This window comes from Phocoena sinus, chromosome 1 (assembly GCF_008692025.1).
Source record: "Phocoena sinus isolate mPhoSin1 chromosome 1, mPhoSin1.pri, whole genome shotgun sequence".
In the NCBI taxonomy this organism is placed as follows: Eukaryota; Metazoa; Chordata; class Mammalia; order Artiodactyla; family Phocoenidae; genus Phocoena; species Phocoena sinus.
The window spans coordinates 34,752,000-34,769,501 of record NC_045763.1 but is presented as its reverse complement, the minus strand read 5'-3'; the positions used below and the strand labels follow the sequence as shown (position 1 = coordinate 34,769,501).

The window sequence follows — 17,502 nt, the reverse complement described above, 5'->3', positions numbered from 1 at the left end:
GCTTGCATTTTCTCGGTCAGAACAAGTTCACCTGGCCAAGTCTGACATTAGTAGGGTAGCAAAGTATTATCCTTTCCTGGCAAGGGCAACAAAAATTTGTGAAAAACTATAACTGACAATACAGTCTGCCACACTCAAGGATGAGAAATAGCCAAATCCTACTCTGCTAATCGTGTCTCCTTCCTTTAGGGTTCCCAGGGGAACTATATAAAAGAAAGAAATTGGAATAGAAACCAAAGGATCATTTTATTCATAACTGAGCTAGCACCCAATAACCTCTAGAACAGAACTGTGCCAAAAGACTGAATCATATGGCTTATGTGTAAGGCTGAAGTGAAGCTTCGTAATTCCCTGCTCCGCCTCCACGCTCTAGATTTTGGGACTGTCATGCATAGTCATGCCTATGGAAAGAGGGGAGAAGATGATCAGATCTGTGAGCAGACCAGCTTTACTCAACCAAGTGAGAGTCAAATGGAAACTGGGCTGGTCCTACCTGGAGCAAGTGCTCCTGACCGTGTGCCCTTTCAACACAAAGTGACCCAACCACCAGTAAAATGTGAACTCGTTAGTGTCCTGGGCTCTGACCAATCAGATTAAAAACTTCTTCCTTCTGAAGGTAGCCGGTCAGAGGCCAGGGCAGAGGAAAAGGGAATTCCTTCCTATGTTCTCACATGCTCAATTTTGTTCTCTCTTAATCCATTAGGAAGAGGGGTAGAAAAGTCTTCTGCCAAACAAATGAACATGCCTTGTCTATTTGCCTCCTCATCTAGACTGTAAGCCTCTCAAGAACAAGGGTCAATGCATCGTGCATCACTGTTTCCACATATGGTAGGTACTCAAGTATCTGTTGATAAAGTTAGGACTGTCGTGTAAAAGACATCACTGCGGACTTCCCTAGTGGCACAGTGGTTGGGAGTCCACTTGCCGATGCAGGGGACATGGGTTTGTGCCCCGGTCTGGGAGGATCCCACATGCCACGGAGCGGCTGGGCCCGTGGACCATGGCCGCTGGGCCTGCGTGTCCGGAACCTGTGCTCCGCAGCGGGAGAGGCCACAGCAGTGGGAGGCCTGCGTACTGCAAAAAAAAAAAAAAAAAAAAAAAGACATCACGCAATTTCAGTTGAGAAAACTGTGGTCAGTTACAGATATACTAGGTTTTTGTAACCTGGGATTCTGGGGCCCTATTTCTTATCTTACTTCAAACCTTCTATATATTGGCACAAAAGGGTACTGACATGTGGGTCTGGACAGTGGAAAGAAAGTGAAAGTCTTTGTAAATATTACATGTGACCCCAAGCAGATTGATATGTCAAGTTAGAAGATCAAAATTCAATTGACCTCAATAAATTAGAAAAATGGTCATCAATAACAGGTTAAAGTGCACTAGGATAAATGGAAAGTGGTACATTGAAGGAGCAAAAGAAGCATCACACATGCGTAGGTTAAAGAGAGAAAAACTGGCCATGCAGGAATGTGGCCAAGAAAGACCTGATAGTTGTGGCAAACCAATAACAGAATGAATAAAAAAATGGTGGGCTATATTAACAGAAGTCTACAAGGCCAAATTCATCTTCATATCCCTGGGACCTAGCACGGTGCCCGGCACACTGCATATTGATAAATAGTTATTGAAAAAAATTGTGTGGCTTTGGTCAGATTGTTCATGCTATTCTGTCCCTCCAAAAGCCTTTGCATGATCAATGCCTATCCACTCTTCAAGACCCAGCTCAGATACAATTCTTCCATGTTATCTTTCCTAAAATTTACCTTACCCTCACCTAGAGGAAAGCTCTCTGTTTCTGAATCCTCATAAGCAGTTAATAACTGCTAGCTTACATTAATTATAATTAATATGTATTTAATTATGAAATATAATTAATTTTATTCTAGTCATAGCCTCTCAGTAATTATTGGGTGAATGGTAACTCTCAGATTATGAAAATCCAATATACATAATTTCAAAATTATAGAATTAATGACTAAAGGAAGCGGTCTCAAATTCTAGAATTTTGCGTTACTGGCACTGACTCTCTCACTTTCCTTGGTCTAGTAATCCAGATGTCTGCTTTTCCCTCATCCTCTTATTCGAGCTCCCACCCCTTATTCCCTCTCACACCAGGGTCTTAAGGAACAAGGCAGAATTTACTGAAGGGGAGACACGATGTACATCTTGTACACTGCAGTAATTCACTTGAAAATACCCTACAACACACCTCTTTTTTTTGTTTTTATAGCGGTACGCGGGCCTCTCACTGTTGTGGCCTCTCCCGTTGCGGAGCACAGGCTCCGGACACGCAGGCTCAGCGGCCATGGCTCATGGGCCCAGCTGCTCCGCGGCATGTGGGATCTTCCCGGACCGGGGCACCCCTGCATTGGCAGGTGGACTCTCAACCACTGCGCCACCAGGGAAGCCCAACTCACCTCTTTTTTCAGAGTACTCTCTGCTTCTGCCAGTATGGATCTTTTTCCACTCCACTCCCCAGCCTCCAGTCTTGTTGCTCTTAACTTCCCTTCCCAGGGTCCTATGCAGATTCCTCAACCTTTCGTTATTGGGAGGAATGCATTTTACCCCAGCTCTACTTCCAAACTTTTACCCCTTATGAATTACCGTTTAGCAAAACAGGCCTTTCGATTAACAGATCCATCTTCTTCAGGAAATAGAGGGGGATTATAAATAATTTTTCCCTGTTGCAGATATAATTAACCCAAAATGACTAAATGGGGTTAGTCAATGAAGTCTTCATCGGAAGCTTGTTGGAGTCAGCTTTTGAAGATGACAGTAGATACAGCTTTGCAGGGCAGAGTGCAAGGAAGACATTCAGGTGGTTGCTAGCTGCTGTCTGGCTCTGGATGAGCTAGGCTCTCAGAACCAGGTAGAAGTTTCTAGTTTTCAAGGGGCTTTCCCTATCTCTCTTGAGACAAGGCTGCGTAATTGCTTATCTTGCTCTCTGCCAGCCTTAGCCTCACTCAGCTATAATCATTAAAGATAGATGTCTGTTGTCTCAGTCTTTCCTAGTTCCTTAGCCATATCTGACAAGTCAAGAATTACATTAGAAGCCTCAGCACTATCTTTCCTTTCCTCTCATGTTACGATACAGGCTATGCTGCTATAACAAAGAGACTCTACAAGGAATTTATTTCTCTCTCACTTAATAGTCCAGTAAGGTGGATGTCCGGCATGAAAAGGTAGCTTTTTCCCCTTGTTCAACCTGGGACCCAGGTTCCTTTCATCTTAGTGTGTTACCTGCTCCAGCAGTGTGGTCATTGTTGGCATGGTCGAGGCTGGCTTTATTAACCACATCTGTGTTCCAGACTTCTGGAAGGAGAAAGAAAAAGTGGAGGCAAGTAGCTTCCTTTTAATGATGTAACATGAACATCATACTCCTAACTTTCATTTACATCCCAAGAACTTGGTCACATGGTCACATCTACTGCAAGGGAGGCTGGAGAATATATTCTTTAATTGGACAGATATGTGCCCACCTAAAACTCAGTGGAGGGAAGAAGGGGTTCTATTACTAAAAGGAAGAGGAACTGGAGGTGGGGATGATGAGTGGTTTCCACCATAGCTCCTTATCCCTGCGTGAGGTAAACTTCTTAGCATGGCATAAGTGACCCTATGGACCTTCGGCTTTCCGCTCTAATAGTATAGAATTCCTTGAACTGCCCTGAATATGGTTTTGTGTGTTTCACCTCTGTGACTGTTCATGGTAAATCTTGCTTGCCTTTCTTTGCCTGCTACAACCAGCTCAAGCAGCATCTTCTCCAAGAAGTCTTCTAAACCTTAGTTTGGCATAAGTGAACCTTCTTTGTGTACTCATAGCTCACTATGCATTCCTCTCCTTTGGCACTTGTCAAATTCCCCCACTATCAGCACAAGCTTGAAATCATCTCTTTATGGCTCCGTCTCCATCTAGATTGTAAAGCAACTTGAGAGCAAATATGCTCTGTCTCAGACTTATTTGTATACTTAGTACCTAACTGTGCTAAATTCCTTTTGCCCACCAGTGGGGAAAATAACTTGCACTATCGCCTGACCCCCTGCATGCCCACTGAGTTGTGGCTTTCATCTGTAATGGCCAGACTGTATACGTGGGCATTCTTTCCATTTGGATGGAAGCACTAGCCTGAAACCCCTGCTGATCTAGGATGCTGATCCTCTTGCTAGGTTTTGTGAATTCCTGCCTCTGGGGGGCCTAAGACCTGTTTTGTTACACCCTAGGGGCTGACTGCTAACCCAGAACCAGGGCATGACACAGCCATGGCTAGGTCAGTTTCCCCCAGTTCTGCTCCTAGTGGGCTCTGGCTATTTCCCCCTTATCACTGGTTCATCCTGCTAAGGCTTTATCACGCCTGACCTATGAATGAATTTGCCCATGTTAGGATTAATAAGTATTGTTGATACCTTGTGTTTGAAGCTAACTGGTCCAAGATGGGAATGGATTCTCCGATTTGTGGCATATCACTGACACAAAATGCAATTTGTATAAGCTTTCTTTAGATGAAGATATAGATATATCTTAAAACATATGTATCTTAAAATATATGTACCTGTAAAATATGAATATTTGAGTATGCAAAACCAGTATATTGACAGGGATACTCATTTGGCAAATATTCTTTATTTCACAAAAGGATTGACCAGTCTTAGGAATTAATCTCTCTCTTTTTTTGGTATAACTTTAGTCATTGTTCAGTGAGGCAGCTTATGTCTGTCCTGGAGAAAGTTCCATGTGTACTTGAAAAGAATGTGTAGTCTATTGCTTTTGGATGGAAAGTTCTGCAGATATCTATTAAGTCTATCTGTTCTAATATGTTATTTAAGGTCACTGTTTCCTTATTGATTTTTCTGGCCATTGATGTAAGTGGGTGTTAAAAGTCTGCTACTATTATTATGTTACTGTCAATTTTTTTCTTTATGTTTGTTAATATCTGCTGTGTGTATCTAGGTGCTCCTATGTTGAGTGCATATTTACAATTGTTATATCTTTTTGTTGGATTGATCTCTTTACCATTATGTAATGTCCTTTTTTGTCTTTTGTGACAGTCTTTGTTTTAAAGTCTATTTTGTCTGATATCAGTATTGCCACCCCAGATTTCTTTTTTTTCCATTTTCATGGAATTCATTTTCCATCCTCTCCTTTCAGTCTTTGTGTGTCTTTAGACCTGAAGTGAGTCTCTTGTAGGCAACATATACATGGGTCTTGTTTTGTTTTTGTTTGTTTGTTTGTTTTAATCCATTCAGCCATGCTATGTCTTTTGATTGGAGCATTTAGTCCATTTACGTGTAAAGTAATTATTGATGGGTATGCACTTCTTGCCATTTTGTTAACTGTTTTCTGTTTGTTTTTGTAGTTCTTTTTTGTTCCTTTCTTCTTGTTTTGCTCTCTTCCTTTGTGATTTGATGACTGTAGTCTCTATTGTTATGTTTGGGTTCCTTTCTCCTTTTTTTGTGTGTATCTATCATAGATATTTTTTGTGTGTGTGTGGTATGCGGGCCTCTCACTGTTGTGGCCTCTCCCGTTGTGGAGCACAGGCTCTGGATGTGCAAGCTCAGCGGCCATGCTTCCCGGGCCCAGCCGCTCCACGGCACGTGGGATCTTCCCGGACCGGGGCACAAACCCGCGTCCCCTGCGTCGGCAGGCGGACACTCAACCACTGCGCCACCAGGGAAGCCCTATCATAGATTTTTGATCTGTGGTTACCATGAGGTTTATATATAACATCCCATATATATGTGATTATATTAAGTTGATAATCTCTCAAGTTTGAATGCATTCTAACAACCCTGCATTTTTATCCCTTGCCCCACATTTAATGTTTTTGACTTCATATTTTACATCTTTTTGTTTGTGTATCCCTGAACTACTTATTGTGGATATAGATGATTTTACTACTTTTGTTTTAACCTTCTGACTAGCTCTATAATTGGTTGATCTACTACCTTTACTGTATATTTGCCTTTACCAATGAGATTTTTCCTTTCTAAATTTTCATATTTCTACTTTTGGCCTTTTTATTTCCACTTAGAGAAATCCCTTTAACATTTCTTGTAAAACCAGTTTAGTGGTGCTGAACTCTTAGCTTTTGCTTATCTGTAAAACTCTTTATCTCATCTTCAAATCTGAATGATAGCCTTGCCAGGTAGAGTATTCCTGGTTGTAAGTTTTTCCATTTCATCACTTTGAATATATTGTGCCACTCCCTTCTTGCCTACAAAGTTTCTGCTGAAAAGTCAGCTGGTAGTCTTATGGTAGTTCCCTTATATGTAACTAGTTGCCTTTCCCTTTCTGCTTTTAACATTCTCTCTTTATCTTTTGCCATGTTAATTACAATGTGTCTTGGTGTGGATCTCTTTGGATTCTTCTTACTTGGGACTCTTTGATTCTGGACCTGGATATCTGTTTCCTTTCTCAGGTTAGGGAAGTTTTCAGCTATTATCTTTTCAAATAAGTTCTCTACCCCTTTCTCTTTCTTTTCTCCTTCTGGTATCCCTATAATGCGAATGTTAGCATACTTGATGTCTTCTCAGAGGTCGCTTAAACTATCCTCATTTTTTAAATTCTTTTTTCTGTTCAGCTTGGGTGATTTCCATTACTCTGTATTATCTAATCTACTATTGTTTCCTTCTAGTATATTTTTTATTTTAGTTATGTATTCTTTGTCTGTGGTTCTTTTTTGTATTTTATAACTCTTCAACCTTTTCACTGTGTTCATCCATTCTTCTCCTGAGTTCATTGAGCATCTTTATGATCATCACCTTGAACTCTTTATTGGGTAGATTGCTTATCTTCATCCACTTCACTTAGTTCTTCTTCTGGGGTTTTATTTTATTCCTTCATTTGGAACATATTCTTCTATCACCTCATTTTGTCTAATTCTGTTTTTATTTCTATGTATCAGGTAGGTTGGTTTTGTTTCCCAATCTTGAAGAAGTGGCTCTTTGTAGGTGACATCCTTTGGAGTCCAGTGGCACTGCCCCTCTGGTGACCAGAGCTATATGCTCTAGGGGTGCCCTCTATGTGGGCTGCATAGGCCCTTCTATTGTAAAAGGGTCAACTACTGTGGGCATATTGGTAAATACCATATTGGGCATATTGGCCTGGCTGGTTGCCAGGTCCTGCCTCATGCAGAGGCTGCCAGCCCACTGGTAGGCAGGGCTGGGTCCTGGGGCAGCTGGCTGTGCAGCTCACAGGGTCCCAGGACTGGTGCCAACTGGCTGGTAGGCAGATGAGCCCCTAGTGCTAATAAGGGAGAGGGAAGACTCCAAAATGGCACTTTCCAGCACCAGTGTCTTCATGGTAGAATGAGCTACCCAAAATGACTGCCACCAACATCTCTGTCCCCAGGGGGAGTCACAATTGCTTCCTGATTCTCCTGGAGGCTCTCCAGGATCAGCAATTTGGTCTGACCCAGGCTCCTTTCAAGATCCAGGCTCTATACTGGATCTTGGAGCGTGAGATTTTGTGGGAGCCCTTTAAGAGTGGAGTCTTTGTTTCCCACAGCCCTCTGGGTCTCCCATATGCAAGCCCTCTTGAAAGCCAGACATTCTGGGGAGGTCATCATCCCAGTGCAGGACCCCAGGGCTGGAGAGCGTGATGTGGGGCTTGGATCCCTTGCTCCTTGGGGAGAATCTCTACAGTTGTGATTATCCTCCCATTTGTGGTTCACCTACCTGAGTCTTGACTATACTGTACCTCCATCCCTCCTACCTGTCTCATTGTGGTTCCTTCTTTATAGCTTTAGTTGTGGAAAACCTTTTCTGCTAGCCTTCAGGTCATTCTCATTGATAGTTGCTCTGTACATTGTTGTAATTTTGGTGTGCTCATGGGAGGAGGTGAGCTCAGGGTCTTCCTACTCTGCCATCTTGGCCACACCCCCTCTAGTGTTCTTGATGAGATGAAGATGTATTGGCAATTGGTAATGAATTGAAGTGAAGTTCCCAGCTTCAAAAGGTCACTTAAGAGTTAGAGATAGCTGCATAGCTCAAGTGCTCAGAGCCCTTCCAAGTTTCACTGCCTGTATTAGTTAGAAGTCATTCATTTACAAATGTCAGAAATACAGTTTAAACTAGTATAAGCAAAAAGGGAATGTACTGGCTTTCAGTCCTTGGAAGTGTAGGAATGGACTTCAGTCACAACTAGATAGATCTAGGGACTAATATACATTTTCCAAGTTGGTCTTTCTCACTCTTTCAACCCCTTTCCCCTCCATTCCCTCTCTCTCTCAATCTCTCTCTCTCTCTCTCTCTCTCTCTCTCTCTCTCTCTCTCTCTCTCCCCCTCTCTTGCTCTCATTCTCACTCTCACTCTTCTTTCTGTGTGTTGATCCCATTCTCTTCCACAAGAGATACCTTCTTCGACCTGGCAGGGAAGTTAGACCACTTCACATCCTCAATGTGCTTTATGTGGAAGACCAGGTGCATTTTTTTCTACCTCTAAACGAGAAGAATCCCAGAAGAATTTTGATCGGCCTACCCCCGGACCAGTCATTCTGGCCAAGGCTATGTGGTACCTTGGTTGGCTGGGCCCTGTGGCTGTGAAGCAGGATGGTGTGATTAGCAGCTTCACCAGGCTCACACAGTTTGTGTGGGTTTGGGCAGACAAAACAAGACATACCCACCACGCTGTCCCGTCTAAGGCCTGAGAGCCCCCAGTAAATATCTTACGTGTCCCCACCAAACAGCCCAGGCTTTATTTCATACTTTTGCTTGCTTCTACTCTTACTGCTCCACACTGACCAGTACTTGCCTTCTGTGTGGATTCCTGCTCCATGATTCCCTTGGACTGCCACTTAACACTGATACCACCTAGCTGGACCACTGTTGGCCACTCTGCTGCTCAGGCCAATGCTTGTGCTGCGTTTTTTCCCTGGACCTCTCTCCTCTCAGTGCTCTATTTGGAGATGTGCCCACGAGCTTCTCAGTTGTTCTGACAGGGACCAGTACATACGGTTGTGCAATCATTCACAGTTGTGAGGGTTGTTTGGTGCACAAGGGCACACATGGGGACTAAAATCTAGCATGAAATGCAGTTCACTACGCTCAAGTTGTACACCCTCCCACATGTACTCCAAGAGGAAGAAGCACTTTTTCTACTTGTACAGGGGTACCAATCCATGCTCCCAGAAGCTGTGACTCCCCCCAGATGACTTTTTCTAATTCAGATGAAGGCTCCCTAAGGGCTAGCAGTAGTGAAGATCTTGCTGTTTCCTTTGAAAAGGAAAGGAACAGCTCCTTCTCACCTGTTTGCTATTGTATCAGAGGGATGCCACTACCATAAACATAAGGCTGGGAGAACAGCAAGGATCACAGGCTCCCTACCCCACCATCTAACTATAACATCCTCACATGCCCTCCCAATATGCCAGAGCAAAAAATAATGAAAGACTGTCACAAATGTGACAGCATTATCAAAAGCATGCAGAAATCAGCTATGTAAATGGAAAGCCTGTTGGGTTCTCTGTTTTATTAAATTGGCAAATTATTCATCAAGATAGAAAATAAAAACAAAGAAAAACTATGAGAATCGTCTCACAGAGATACTAACCATTACCATGCCCAAGTAACCCGTGTTCACGTTTAATCACACAGAGTGTGATAGCTCTCACAGGCAGGTCTTTTAGTGTTACCTGCAGCCTAAACCTGCCCCTCTCCCTCCTCCCTGGAACTTATGCAAGACACCAATGGGCAGTAGCTGGGTCTGGACACGTTTGGGTAATAGCCACCATGTTGGTTCTACAACTACCATGCTGACCAGTCCTGCTGCTTGTGGCTGGTCACACCACACCATTTCATGATGAATGCTCTCCTAGGAATCTGGAGTCCTGCCTAAAATTTGCCCCTGTCAACTCTCCCCCTGCCTGTTTTCCCCATCTCTTCAGACATACCTATACATGAATCGTGGATACGGTTTGAGTTCTTTCCCTACAAGTCTTCTCAACAGGCAAAACAGAGAGTGCAGTAGAAAACTGGAAGAGTTGTTATCTCACTATACTCCAGCAATATCCAAATCCCAGTTACATCCCAGTAGGCACTACCTTCAACAGCGATAGAAGAGAATGTGGCTACTGGTGTCACGTGGTATGTCCTTTGGACCAGTGACTCAGTGAAATCAAAGGTGGTCAAACACATCTGCACATTTCTCAATCTGTGTCTCTCATACTCCTCCCCTATGATTCTATTTTTCTGCAGAAGGGCATGAAACTGAAGGAGTAGGGGTGCTTCCTAATCTGCCACCCAGAGACATTCTTTTGTATTCCTTTTGTGTTATCATCAATAAAACTAGATGGGGTTCTAGCCGAGGATAGGACAGGGTCAGAGGGAGGTGTGGAAGGGATGTGTCCTGAGGAGTTCCTGACTACAGCAAAGAGGATTAGAAGGACCTAATGTAGAGATAGCGAGAACAGTGAAGTAGATGCCCCTAACCATGGGAGCTTAGCTCTGACTGATCAGATTAAAGGAAATAAAAGAAAAGATAATTTCAGCAATGGAAATGAAACAACTCTGGATAATTGGCTTTCAAACTGATCTGCCAACTGAGAGTCAGTCCTGTACCTGCTGAGCTAAATTCTTGGTAAAAAGCAAAAGTTAGATGACTTACACCCATTACTTGGAAAAATTAATAGTGTCCCTTCTTGCCTGGGAAGCTGACATCATACTATCTGTGTTTGGTATTTATTTTGTCACGTCTTGCTGAAGCCTTCCGATTTTATTTGTTTTAATCATGAAGCCAGCTAGAGGTTCCTAGGAATGGTTGTTATTTGACAGCATCATATAAGTTAGTCACGTTCAGTGGAAGTGAATATACTGTACACAGCAGAGTTCAGGTTGAATATAGAGGAGGCAGCACAGGTAGTAGGAAAAAAACACTGAACTAGGGGACCCAAGTTCTTGTCCTGCCTAGCACTGCTAACTAGCCAGCAGTGTGACATTAGGAAAGTCACTTAAACATCACTAGCCTTAAGTGTAAAGTGAAGGGTTTAAAATTGGATAACCTATTATTTAAATTAACTAACTTCTAAGGCCAGCTCTAAAATGCTAATTCCATAGTCTCATTGGAAGTGGCACAAGGTGTTCAAGAAACTCATAGACAAACACCTGGATCAAGCGCAAATTAGCTGAACTGAGCCAACTACCAAGAGGAAACAAACCCACGCTGGTGAAGACCAGAGGTGTAGCTACAAAGTCCACACTTGTTTTCCAGGAAGGTGTGTGATGGCTGGGCACAGGGGCATGACAGATAGTACTGCGAAATAATTTAATCACGGGCTCACTAAATGTTCCTTTCAATCTAGGTATGAGACTTGAGATACAACTAAATGTTTCCCATGACTTGCTATGTATATATAATTTTTGGCCTGATATCACATCTCAAGGGAACTATATCCAAAAAGACTTACTCACCCAGTAAAGTTCTTTGTGGTACCTATAGAGGCTGTGTACAAATAACAGATAAGTGGTAATGCTAGCATAAAGAATTATGTTGTGGCCATTCTGGTTGTATCAAAATGTGGCCCAAAGGTTAGCGGGACCTCCTGACCTTGCTTGATCTACAGTATTGTTCATATTCACAAGATACAATGTGTACTTTGTTGATGGCACAGCTTAGATTCTGTGTGCCCTCTTAGTTGTCTAGGAGAAAGGGCCCTAGCTTACAGGAGATGTGGCTTAGTCTAGGTGTGGGCAATACACATCACATACACAGAGACTGCAGACAAGACAAATGAGATGCTTAGAAAGTCACCCACCACCATTTCCAAAAGACAGTCACAGTCTACGTACCAAGTCTTATGTCCCAATACAAAAGTCCTGAGTCAAGGCATCCTACTGCAATCACTTGCTTTCAGTATACCATGGCCATGGCTTCCCTGGAGAGTACTACCCCAAAACTTAGTCCTTCTAGGGGTGATTGATAACACTTCTCTTTTCCATACAAGTTCTGAACCACCTAATAAACAAGACAGGAGCTGGCACATGGAGGACAAATTAATGGTTATTTTCAATGTATTAGAGAATGTGACTTAGATGTGAGAGTCAAGCTGTCTTCTTAATCGTGAACCTCAGGGTCAGACAGACTTACCACCTGGTCAGAGAAGTCACTGAATTTCTGTAGGACTCCTCCATAAGGGAAGGACATTTATGAAACACGCAACATGAAGAAGCAGAGCAGAGAGCCTGCTATCTGTAGCCAGACCTGCTCCCCAAAGGAAGGAGATAAGAAGGTGTTCTGCTGTGCATGCCTAGTTTGTCTTTCCAAACTTACCAGTCAGAGAAATTACTGTCTTCCCCAGTATTATGCTAATAACGCTGGTCCTGCCAAATGCAAGGGATTTGAAATTGAGAGGAAGCATTGCTCCACCCAGCCTCCCTTCCCCATTAACGAAGCCCAAGACCTTTTCCAGGCTCATAGGGAGACCTAAAGTTTCAGCAGTGAAACGACACATTTCCTCCCTTTCTAACCCACCCCCTCGGACAAAACAAATTAAGTGCTCATAATACTAGGCAGAAAACTGTTCATTAGGGGTTCAGTAAACAAAGAAGGAAACAGTCTGCCCGTCCTGCTTTCTTCCGACACTGCATCCCAGGGTCCGTTCCTCCTTTGGGATAACCGTGGCTGGCACAGGGTATGGGGATGGTAACAATGACTGAATAATTACTTGGAAGCTTCTGAATTCTTGTCCAGAGATCCTGGAGGGTTTTATTTTAGGGAAAACCAAAGAATAGAGTGGGACCATCCCAGAGTATGGTATTCACATGCCAATTGACACAAAATCAAAAACTTACTTATCTTTGGCCCATTCTCCTTAAGGGTACTACCTCAGAAACCAGGATTCACTTTTTTTTCTTTTTTTAAAATAAGGTTTATATATATATTTTTTTAACAGTATTCGATTTACAGAAAAATTTAGATTTTGCCATGGTAGTAAAGAGAATTCCCATAAATCCCAAACTCAGTTTCTCCTATTAGTAACATTTTACATTAGTGTGGTACACTTGTTATAGTTAATGAAACAATATTGATACATTATGGTTAACTAAAGTCTATATGTTATTCAGATTTGTTTTGCTTTTTTCCTTCTAGTTTTATTGAGAAATAATTGACGTGCATACTGTATTAGGTTTAAGGTGTACAGCATGATGGTTTAATTTACATGTATTATGAAATGATTACCATATCAGTTTAGTTAACATCCATCATCTCATATAGGTACAGTAAAAAGAAAAACAGTTCTCCTTGTGATGAGAAGTCTTAGGATCTACTCTCTTAACAACTTACCTATATATCATACAACAGTGTTAGCTACAGTCATCATGTTGTACATTACATCCCTAGCACTTATTTATCTTACAAGCTGAAGTTTGTACTTTTTGACCACTTTCCTCCAGTTCTCCCTCCCTCCACCCCCTGCCCTGGTAATCACAAATCTGTTTTCTTTTTAGGTGAATTTGGTGTTTTGTTTTTTTAGATTCCACGTATACATGAGATCATACAGTTTTGGTCTTTCTTTGTCTGCTTTATTTCACTGAGCATAATGCCTTCAAGGTCCACCCATGTTGTCACAAATAGTAGGATTTCCTTGTTTTTTTTAATGTCTTAATAGTGTTCCATTGTGTATGTATACCACAGCTTCTTTATCCATTCAGCCATTGATAGACACTTGGGTTGTTTTAGTGTCTTGGCTATTGTAAATAATGCTGCAATGAACATTGGGTGCAGATATCTTTTTGAGCTAGTGTTTTCATTTCCTTTGGATATATTCCCAGAAGCAGAATTGCTGGATCATACAGTAGCTCTATTTTTAACTTTTTGAGGAGTCTCCATACGGTTTACCAAAGTGTCTGCACCAATTTACATTCCCACCAAGAGTGTACAAAGGTTCTTTTTTCTCCACATCTATGCCAGCATTTGGTATCTCTTGTCTTTTTGATGATGGCCAGTCTAACAGGTATGAGGTGATGATTGTTTAGTTTTTACCAAATGCCCTTTTTCTGTTCCGGTATTCCATCCAGGATACGACATTACATTTACTTGTTATATTTCCTTAGGCTCCTCTTGGCTGTGCCACTTTCTCAGAACTTACCTTGTTTTTGGTGACCTTGATAGTTTTGAGGAAAATTGATCAAGTATTTTGTAGGATGTCTCTCAACTGGATTTGTCTGATGTTTTTCTCATGATTAGACAGGGGTTATGGCCTTTTGGGAGGAAGACCAGAGAAGCAAGGTACCATTTTTCATCACATCATATCAAGAGTACATACCATCAACATAACTTATTACTACTGATGCTGACCTTGATCACCTGGCAGAGGTAGTGTTGGTCAGGTTTTTCCACCATAAAATTACTCTCTTTTTCCTCCTTTCCATACTTCTCTGTTTGGAAGGATGTTACTATGTGCAGCTCGCATGTAAGGGATGGGGAGTTATGCTCCACCTCCTTGAGGGCAGAACATCTACATAAATTTTTTTTATTTTTATTTTTTGCGGTACACAGGCCTCTCACTGTTGTGGCCTCTCCCGCTGCGGAGCACAGGCTCCGGATGCACAGGCTCAGTGGCCATGGCTCACAGGCCCAGCCGCTCTGCGGCATGTGGGATCCTCCCGGACCGGGGCACGAACCCGTGTCCCCTGCATCGGCAGGCGGACTCTCAACCACTGCGCCACCAGAGAAGCCCGCTACATAAATTATTTGGAACGTTTTTGCGCAGGAGGTACGTCTCGTCTTCCCCATTTACTTATTTATTCAGTCACTTATTTATATCACCCACTGACTTCTTACATGTAGTTTTTCATCTGGCCACATGCTTAGAATTCAGGAGAAACTCAAATTGGATTCTTATGGATATTTGTTTTGTATGTTGGATTACAACCCAATACTGATTTGATTATTTTACTGTTTGAATTGTTCCAACTTTGGCCATTAGGAGCTCTTTCAGTTGGTTCCCATGGTCCCTTTGACATACCCCCATCTTTGTCTTATTGTGTTTATCTGTTTTGTTTTGTTTGTTTTGTTTTTTTTTAGCACTACAAGGTACTTCAGGTGCATGTTGTATATTTCCCATCCCAATCCTAGAATAAGCCATTTTTCCAAAGAGGCAGAGTTCATTCTTGATTTAGATGTTTACATCTACAACAAACTCATTAAAACATGGTGAGGGAGATTAGGAGCAGAATGGGTGGGTTCCCATTTCTTACTGACTCAGCTATTTTACCTTGCTTACCCCCGCAAAAGTTTGAAGTCTATATTTGTTTCCTATTGTTGCTGTAACATATGCTATTTCTTATTGCTGCTATAACAAATTACCATAAACTTAGTGGCTTAAAACAACACAAATTTATTATCTTATACTTCTGGAGCGCAGAAGTCTGAAATGGGTCTTCTGGGGCTAAAATCAAGTGTTGGCAGGGCTGCGTTCCTTCTGAAGGTTCTAGGGGAGAATCGGTTCCTTGCCTTTTTCAACTTCTTATGGCTATCTGCATTCCTTAGCTCATGGCCGCCTTCCAGCTATGGTATCACACTAACCTCTGCTTTCATAGTCAATCCTTTCTTTCTCTCTCTTCAGCCTTCCTCTTCCATCTTTTAAGGACCCTTGTTATTACTTTGGGCCCACCCAGATTATCTAGAATAATCTCCCTATTTTAAAACCTTTAATTTAATCATATCTGCAAAGTCCCTTTTGTCATGTAAGGTGACATATTCACAAGTTCTGGGGATTAGAACATGAACATCTTTGGAGGGTCATTATTCTATCTACCACAAAATCCTAAAACCAAAAAGTGACATCTGCTGATAAATCCCAGTTTTACCTATTTCCTTTATGCCACACAGGAGATTCTAAATCTAAACATTTTCAGCCTCAGACAATCATTTCTGCTTTTCCCCAACAGAGCTAATAATAACTATTATTTAATAAACCTCCCTTAACAACTTATGCCACTTTTTGGTATTTTGCCCAGAAAAGTAGCACAATTTTCCTCACTAATTCTAGTGATATTTTGCCCAGTAGCAATTTAGAAAATGCAGGTTAAATAGTTCATGTGGTTGATTTCCTGCTCTAACCAAATGATCTCTAAACAAGAAAGGCTAAAGCCTTTATCCAGGCTCATAGGGCCATGATGGCTCTCAATGCCTATTTCTTATCTTCTACATCTTTTCCATACTGGAAGTATAAGCCCCATCCATCAGTCAATCACATAGATCAGGGAATCTCCAATTATGTGTCCCATAAGACAGACCCAATATATTAGACTTAAATTTAAATACTTGTGAATTTTTTCCCCAATGGAGAAAAAAGTTATAGTGATGAATAGAATGTTATACATTTCAAAAATGTTCCCCATTAATTTTCCTTAACACTGATAACCTCATACTGCTAGTCTGTCAACACATGCTAGCTGACAACAAAAGAAATGAACAAGAAGCCAATTAATATTAACAAGAAAGTTAAGAGATAAGAAATAACAAGTCAGGAGTTCCCTGGTGGTCTAGTGATTAGGATTCGACACTTTCACAGCCGTGGCCTGGGTTCAATCCCTGGTAGCAGAACTGAGAACCGGCAAGCTGCGTGTGCGGCCAAAATAAAAAAAAAAAAAAAAAGGGAAAAGAAATAACAATCCTGTCTAGTTTGATAGCTTATGGTGCTTTTCTGTAATTTCATGTTGCATTCAAAGAAATACTTTGCTAGCCAAAAGGCTTTCTCATGTAAAGAACCCGACATGTAAAGGATAAATATCTTTCTAAATATGGGGGAGCCAACTACTCTTTCTTCATTGTATTGGAGAGTCATTTTAAAAGGAAACCATTTCTGTCTTGTGAAAGACTAACATAATCCTGGAGAGGCAAGAATATGGACTTTGGAGCTAGGTAAATCCGAGTATGAACATCTTACTGGCTGCATGGCTTCAAATATATTGCTTAACTGAATAATTAGAGTTAGTTAGGAATTACATTTGGTTATTTGCAGAAGATTCTAATTAAAGCAATTTAAATATGAAAGAGTCTTACCTCTTCCTCAAAATAAAGAAGTGCAGAATTAAGCAGTTCAGGACTTGTGGTGGCTCCTTGATAATTAAGTTTCTAGGTTCTTCCTTTCTGCATGCCCCACGATCTTTAGCACACAGCTTCCATATTCTAGGTCACTCATGATCTGATATGGCTTTTGTTGCTCTAGCCACCTCATCTGCTTTCCAAGCAGCAGGAAGGCTGAAGAGCAACCAGAACTTTCCAGGAAGCCCCACCCAGTGACTTCTGCTTCTGTCTATCTGGCTGCTCCTCTCTGTAAGGGCAATATGGGAAATGTAGTTTTTCATCGGGACACACTGCTCCAATTTTGGAAGGAGAGAATCACATTGGATTCTGTGGCAGAGATGCCTAAACAATCCCCAACGCCCATGATTTCCTTCTTCTTTTAGTAATAGAATCACCACCATACCTATCCACCACTAGTTTTACCTTGGCTAGTAGCTACTAAGTAGAGGCTACATTTTTCAGTCTCTCTTGCAGTTA

At 41.7% G+C, this 17,502-nt stretch overlaps 1 long non-coding RNA gene across 1 annotated transcript; it reads right to left on the bottom strand.

Annotated features, from left to right (window-relative positions):
- Positions 1 to 1,022: 1,022 nt before the first annotated feature.
- Positions 1,023 to 17,131, bottom strand: LOC116763356. Its single transcript, XR_004352494.1, has 3 exons — positions 17,002 to 17,131; positions 3,244 to 3,315; positions 1,023 to 1,074 (listed from the first exon to the last, which is right to left on the bottom strand). It is a non-coding gene; the product is annotated as an uncharacterized LOC116763356 (long non-coding RNA).
- Positions 17,132 to 17,502: the final 371 nt, after the last annotated feature.